Raw genomic sequence first — 6,367 nt, forward strand, 5'->3', positions numbered from 1 at the left:
CACCGAGTGTGCACCTGTCAGATTTTCTGCATGCTTGTGCCTGATCCTTCTTGTCTCTTTTAATTAGGAAAAGCCGAGGAGGAAAGAACGAGAAAGAAACTGAAAAATCTGGGGGTGAAACTGTGAAATTGTGGACAGTGAAGAGGGCAGTGGAGGTTAGTTCTGGCTTTCAGTTTTCTTTACTGGCTTCTGACCCAAAGCCTTACCTTAAACAGTGGAAACGAGCTGAACTGCTGGATATTTTTATCTCTTCACATTTGTCTATCGCCACAGAGCTTACAGACCACAGTCATGGACTCCAGGGCCCTGCTCGTAAGCTCAGGACAGAGAGTCAGCAGAAGAAATCAGTGCCTTTCCCAAATGCTTACAACCTAGCAGAACAGAAAAGGCAACAGCTGGCTGTTGGCAGGTGGGCATACAAGGCAATGGATAGTCCTACTCTGAATGATAAGCCCTGCTCTCACTATAGCAGTAGCCTGACATGGGTTTTGAGGAGCCCAGCAAGAATTGTCAGGAGGTAATCTGAATGTAAACATCTCGGTGGAAGACTTTCCAGGTACTTTACAGAAGCTACTGGCATAAACTTGTCCTGCATGCATTTGGGTATGTTTTTTCTCATTGGGGAATGTTCCAGTTGGGAACTTGCCTGTTGTTGCTCATGTCATCTGGGGCAGAGCTCAGCCTTGTAACTAGATTACAAGACTTATTACCACGCTAGAGTAAGAAAAAAATTCCTTGACCCATTTTCTCAGAATAACAAGGAATAACTTTAAGAAATAACTGCTTTCCCAGCAGCTGACTCTTGTCTAAGCAAGGGGAGGGTGTTTTGTCCATTGTTATCACTGAGGCTAGTGACAAATCGGTATGCGTGCTCCTCCGTGCTGATTTCTGATTGCTGGAATGTGTCTTGCCCATATTGTTCTTGAGGTTTTGCAGGTTGTCAGGGCTAGCGTGTCCTTGGCATGATGACAAGAGTAAAACCCATAGGTGCCTGTATGGTGCATTTTGGATTTGATATACTTTCCAATAGTATTTGAACAGTTGCATGTTGGTCTGCGTAGTGTAATTATCGTGTCGTCAGAAGAAAGCTAAGACTGAGAAGCGGAAAATGGCAAAGATTCTTGAATGCCCTAAGAGCTTAGACCAAGGAAAACTGTTGAATGCTGTCAAGCTCCGTTGGAAAGTAGGTTATATGCGCAATTCCTGGGAAGGGCTGATTTCTTGTGTACAAGCAGGATATAATTTCAGGAAGGAAAAGCATATAAACACCCACGCTACTTTTCTTTAAATTTCTTGCTGTCATTCTGCAAGTCAAGTTCCCTGGTTTTGCTAGATGCAGGTCTCTGCACACGCTGTATTTCTTTGTCACTTGGCCTACTCCTTGCTGTTTTCCTTTTTTTAGATACACTGGTCTGTGTCTAAAGGGTATCAGAGGTCTACTGCAGATGTAATGCTAACATTTGCAGAGTGTGACTTCCACAGGTCTACTCTCTCTAATTCAGCTTCTTTTCCTACTCGGAGTCTGCGCTGGGTAATACCATTTCCATTTCACTGCACTACTTTTACCAAAGAGTTACCGACTGAGTTTTACTGTTTCCATATCAAACTTCCCGGCTTTCAGTTAAAGCTCTCCACACAGAGTTAAAACAATGGCCTGGGTATCCCTCAAAGAACAGTACCCAAACCAGCTTCCTCGCTCTCTCTGGGGTGACTTTTAGTCCTCCTGAAAAAGCAGGCGTGTGTGTAGTCCACTTGACTTGGGCATTGATAAAAGACACTTGAAACGTCCCTGTGGTCCAAAAAGAGATGGGTGAAACACCTCGCATGTTCTGCCTCACGGCTAACCTGATTTATCTTAAAGGCGCTGGTAACACTCTTCTGAATTCTTTGCTTTCAGACAAAGTAAGATATTGTGTGCACGCTGGTCTTCTGCAGTCACACAAACGTGCACGTTTAGAAGTGCCCAGTCATGAAGCCTTTGCTGCAAAAGACCTAATCGGTAAGTGTATGGCCAACGATCGTTCTTCTTTATCAGTCGTAGTGTCAGTCACAACTCCCCAAAATGCTTTAAAGGATTTTCAGATGGGTGGTAATTACAGAATCCTTGTAGTATGGTAACTGTGACAGTCTGAAGGTACAAAGGAAGCCAGATCTTTTCCTTGGGAGACAGAATACCTTTCAAGAGCTAGTGATTTCAAAAACTGCAACGCCTGAGGTCAGGGATGACAGGATTCAGGAAGTATTGGCTGAGATTCTGTACCTGAAATCCTTTTGTTCTGCACTTGAAGCCACAAGCCGCTTCTCAAAATCTTCATCAGACTATTTAATCGTCAAGGATAGCCAAGGATTTTGGAAACCGGGTAGGTAATTTAGTTAGACTTAGCAGAAGAGTCTGTTTAGAAGCTTTCCAGTATTCTTAGTCTCTTCTGTTCCACGATTCAGAAAGGGTTCATGAAAACTTTTTCATTCGACTCAGAGGTGGAACTCAGTTCTTGTTTCTATGCCAAATTCAGAGCAGCTCATCTGTCCTTAGGGTCAATAAAGAAGCTGGAACCAACTGTTAGCTTACAGGCAGAACTGGGTATGCCGCTCGGTCAGTACTTCCGCGTTATGTAGGGCATCAGATAATCTCTATTGTCACTTGGTTTTTTACGCCATCTATTTTGTAGCCTGCCAGGATGTTAAAGAAGACTGAGAACTTATGTCCAGGCACGCCTTTCCACTGGCAGGCTGCTAGACCCAGCTGGTGCTGCCTTTGAATAGATCTGCATCTGCTTTCCAAGCTCCATGCACCACTGCCTGCTCTACCTGTGGCAAAGAGGCACACTGTGAGGAAAACCAAGGCAGAGACACAGAGGAGTCATAGTTCAACATTTCCCCTTCCCAAGGAAGACTGAATTTTGCTCTCACAAGGGAAAACAGGTAATGCTTTTTGAAATCACGTGCCTGAGGAATAAAACGGACTGGAAAGTTCATAGCTCTCACAGGACATTCTGAGAGAGAGCTCCCTTGAGTCTTGGCAGGACTTAGTGTGTTCTTAACCTTGTTTTTGTTGTTGCCTTTCCAATGCTTTCAGATGGAAAGATGAACTCTACAACAGTACTTCCCCATCCTCCTCCTCTAATGATGAGGAACATTTTCAGAGGCATAGGAAGCAGAGCCCTAACAGAGCTTCCAGAAGGTGAGTGTCACTAGAGAACAGGGGAGGGAGGAAATTACTGAAGACGAGGAGCAGCTGCCTGACTGTGAAGTGTTCCCCTCCCTGCTCTCCTATGGAATCTAAATGGGGGCAGTGTTTAATCCCCTGGCATAAGATTTAATCTGTTGGCACTGATGGCTTTAAGTGGGCTCTCTTTTAGAACGGATTCTTCAAGCGCAGTTAGATTTCTTTGGAGGGGTTAGGAGCAAACTCTAAAGAGTCTAATGTAAAATCCCACGGTGCCTCTGCTCTACAGTAGGTTATTCAGAAAGAATAACAGAAAACATATAGAGACAATGATGGGAGTTTCTTTACCTTTCTTTGACACGTGGCTTGTGTGGAATTCATCTTGAGGAACACTTTGATGATGTGGGTGGTCTCTTTGACCAAATTTCAGCTTTTAGAAGAGAAATGGTCATTCTTCCATTGCCTTATCCAGAAGTCCTGTGACAGATTCAAAGTGTGACATCCAAGGCAATGGAGGCTGTGTTAGAACTACAAATGCTGACTCAGCTGTTTGCAGGAGAAGAGACCTGAGGAATCAATACATTTGTGTGCTTGCAAAACTTCTGTCAGGACTGAGCTGTTATAGGAGTAGAAAAAACTAGTTTCTTAAGAATGGATAAAATGCCAAACGTATGTGGATTCCAAATACAAACAATGCCTTGTCAGGGTTGAAGGCTTAGTGTCTGCTGTAATAAAAAAGGGGAGCATACTCCCTAAAACCAGTCTTCTGGTTTAAAAAGGTGGGCTTGGGGAGGTTGTTGTCTGTGTGTTCTCTGTACATGCCAGCCTGAGTGGTTTCTAAGCAGGCCAGGTATATCTAGTGGGAGTCACTTGTACTTTGTTGCTTGAAAGACCTTTATGGGAGTGCTATCTGTAGATTTAACGATTAGCTGTATGCATCCTGGGTCAGCAAAACTCAACCCACAGTAGGCTGAACTACGACTTTAAGTTCTTTGGTTTCAACAACGTAAACATTGCTGAAAGCAATGAAACAAAAACCTTCACAGGATTTGCTGCTTTGAAATTCTCTTCTAGAAAACAGCAGGCTAGCTTTTCTAGTTGAGATTTAAGTGGTTATCTGGACATGCAGAAAACCTTTTTCTTGCTGCCAGCTGTAGACTTTCTCTTCAGCTATTGTGAAAAATGTGGGGAGACCAAATCCAGGAACTGACATCCTTTTAGGAAGGAATGGCAGGCTTTCCTGTCAAGTCCTCCTGCCTGTCCATCTGGAGACAGATCAGATACATGGGTGAGGACTGACTAGTGGGCTGCGTTTAGTGAGCTGCTGAAGACATGAAGTGGAAATGGGAGGAGGCAGATGGACTGCGTGGAAGCAGCACTAGTTTGGGGAGAAGCGGCAAGGTTTCAGATAGCAGGACAGCATTAGTCACACTATTTGAAGGAGCTGCAAGAAAGGCTTCAGGTAGAGGCTCAAAGGTGTCAGGGTTTGAGGCAGTGCTACTTGGGCTGGAGGGCTTTGAACTCTTTGAGGAGGCCAATGTTACCTCTTATATCCCAAATCCGTTTCTTTCTCATCCTCTCTGAAAAAATAAGGCAGGAACTTGGCACCCTGGCTCCTGGACATCAGAGAGCGACGTGGCTTCTCCGATCCTGACGAAAGGGAGGACTGTTTCCAGGGCCAGCACTGACCCCTGACCTGGGGCATAGCCTTGAACTACTCGAGCCGTCTGTGAGAAGATGGACCTGCCAGGAACTGTTGACACACTGGAATTTCAGTATTCAGCCTTAGAAGGAGTTTACCAGCAGTATCCAAGTTATGCACTTTCAAAGCATTTGATGGAAACAGTATCCAGTTAGGAATTTTGTTTCCATAGTCAGGAAAACATCATCAGCTGCAGAGTAACTTGTTTCATCTTGTAAACCCCTTCCTTTAATGCCAACTCTCAGCAGGCTAGAAAGTGAAGGCTGTATGTCGACGGAAGCGTGCTGACGGAAATCAAAGTAGTTGTCTTCCTAAAGTCACTGAAACACAAGACGGAATTTAGCTTCCTAATTTGTAAAGCTTTGGCCTATATGAAGAAAGAGCTGACACTGTAGTCAAGGCATGGAAACGCTCAATCGATTTCTCTTCTGAAAACTGTAACCACTACACTTGGCAGTGGCAAACTGTTGGGAGGTAGGCTTTTAGTGCACACATCCTGACTGCCTTGTACGTGACACGCCTGCATACGCTTAAGTCAGGCTATAAATAGCCATCTCAAAGTCCCTGGAGTGATTCTCCTAGGGAAATTTGTAGATCTGCCTAATAAGCCTCTGTGTGGGGGAACGTGGGCAAGGCTGGCTCCAAGGCAATCTCTTGACTCAGAAAACAGTTTAGACACAAGTTGTCAGGATTGTTTTCTGCCTAAGCAAACCATACGAGATTCCGGTAGGGTGCCCTAGTGACAACAGCATCCGGTTCCTTGGGACAGCACAGCACTCAGGTGCTTCAAGGGCACAGAAATGAAAATGAAAGTGGGAAAGGCAAATGACATGAAACTCAATATTTTATCTACGTAGCCATACGCCTGGAGTTGCAAGCAACACAACTGGTGCATGTGCTGCACTGCTCTGCAACAATGTTGTAAGTGGAGCTTTCAATGAGACTCCCATATCCTCCCAGCATACATGGGCATGGGGAGTATAAAGGACAGTTGGTGCCTTCCTCTGGGCTTCCCAGATGCTGGTGACAAGGAAGTTGGTATGAGAACCTGGAGGCATGTAGAATAGGCTGCTGTGGAGCTCATAACTATGGATCTCTGCAAACTAACACATGGGAGCACATGTAAACAGGATGTCAGCTGAAAACTGTGCAGCAACCACACAGCACTAAGTGTCAGAACACACCTACCAAGACAAACCCGTTGCTTAACACGAAAGTATAATTTCTGCTTTGATTACATTCAAGACCTAGCTGCACAAAGAGAAACAGACCTTAACCTCTGCCTGACTTCAGAGTTCCTGAGATGCAAGGTCACTCCTCAGGAGCCTCACAGCTCGATTCGGCTCGGGGTGTGCTTGAGAAAAGAAGCCGAGCCCTTCAGCAAGGGGGATGAGCCTGGGTGCACTGCTACACCCCCGGGACTGCCGAGTTTTCAGTTCAGGGTGGGCTTGTGCCCAAGTCAGCCTGGAGCACAAGCAGCACAACGCACTCAGACAAGG

At 45.2% G+C, this 6,367-nt stretch overlaps 1 long non-coding RNA gene across 1 annotated transcript; it reads left to right on the plus strand.

Moving 5' to 3' along the window:
- The first annotated feature begins 831 nt into the window (after window positions 1-831).
- LOC138062643 (uncharacterized) lies at window positions 832-6,146 on the plus strand. Its single transcript, XR_011136565.1, has 4 exons — window positions 832-1,999; window positions 2,670-2,922; window positions 3,077-3,181; window positions 4,760-6,146. It is a non-coding gene; the product is annotated as an uncharacterized lncRNA (long non-coding RNA).
- The last annotated feature ends 221 nt before the right edge of the window (window positions 6,147-6,367 follow it).

This window comes from Struthio camelus, chromosome 28 (assembly GCF_040807025.1).
Source record: "Struthio camelus isolate bStrCam1 chromosome 28, bStrCam1.hap1, whole genome shotgun sequence".
NCBI classification, from domain to species: domain Eukaryota; kingdom Metazoa; phylum Chordata; class Aves; order Struthioniformes; family Struthionidae; genus Struthio; species Struthio camelus.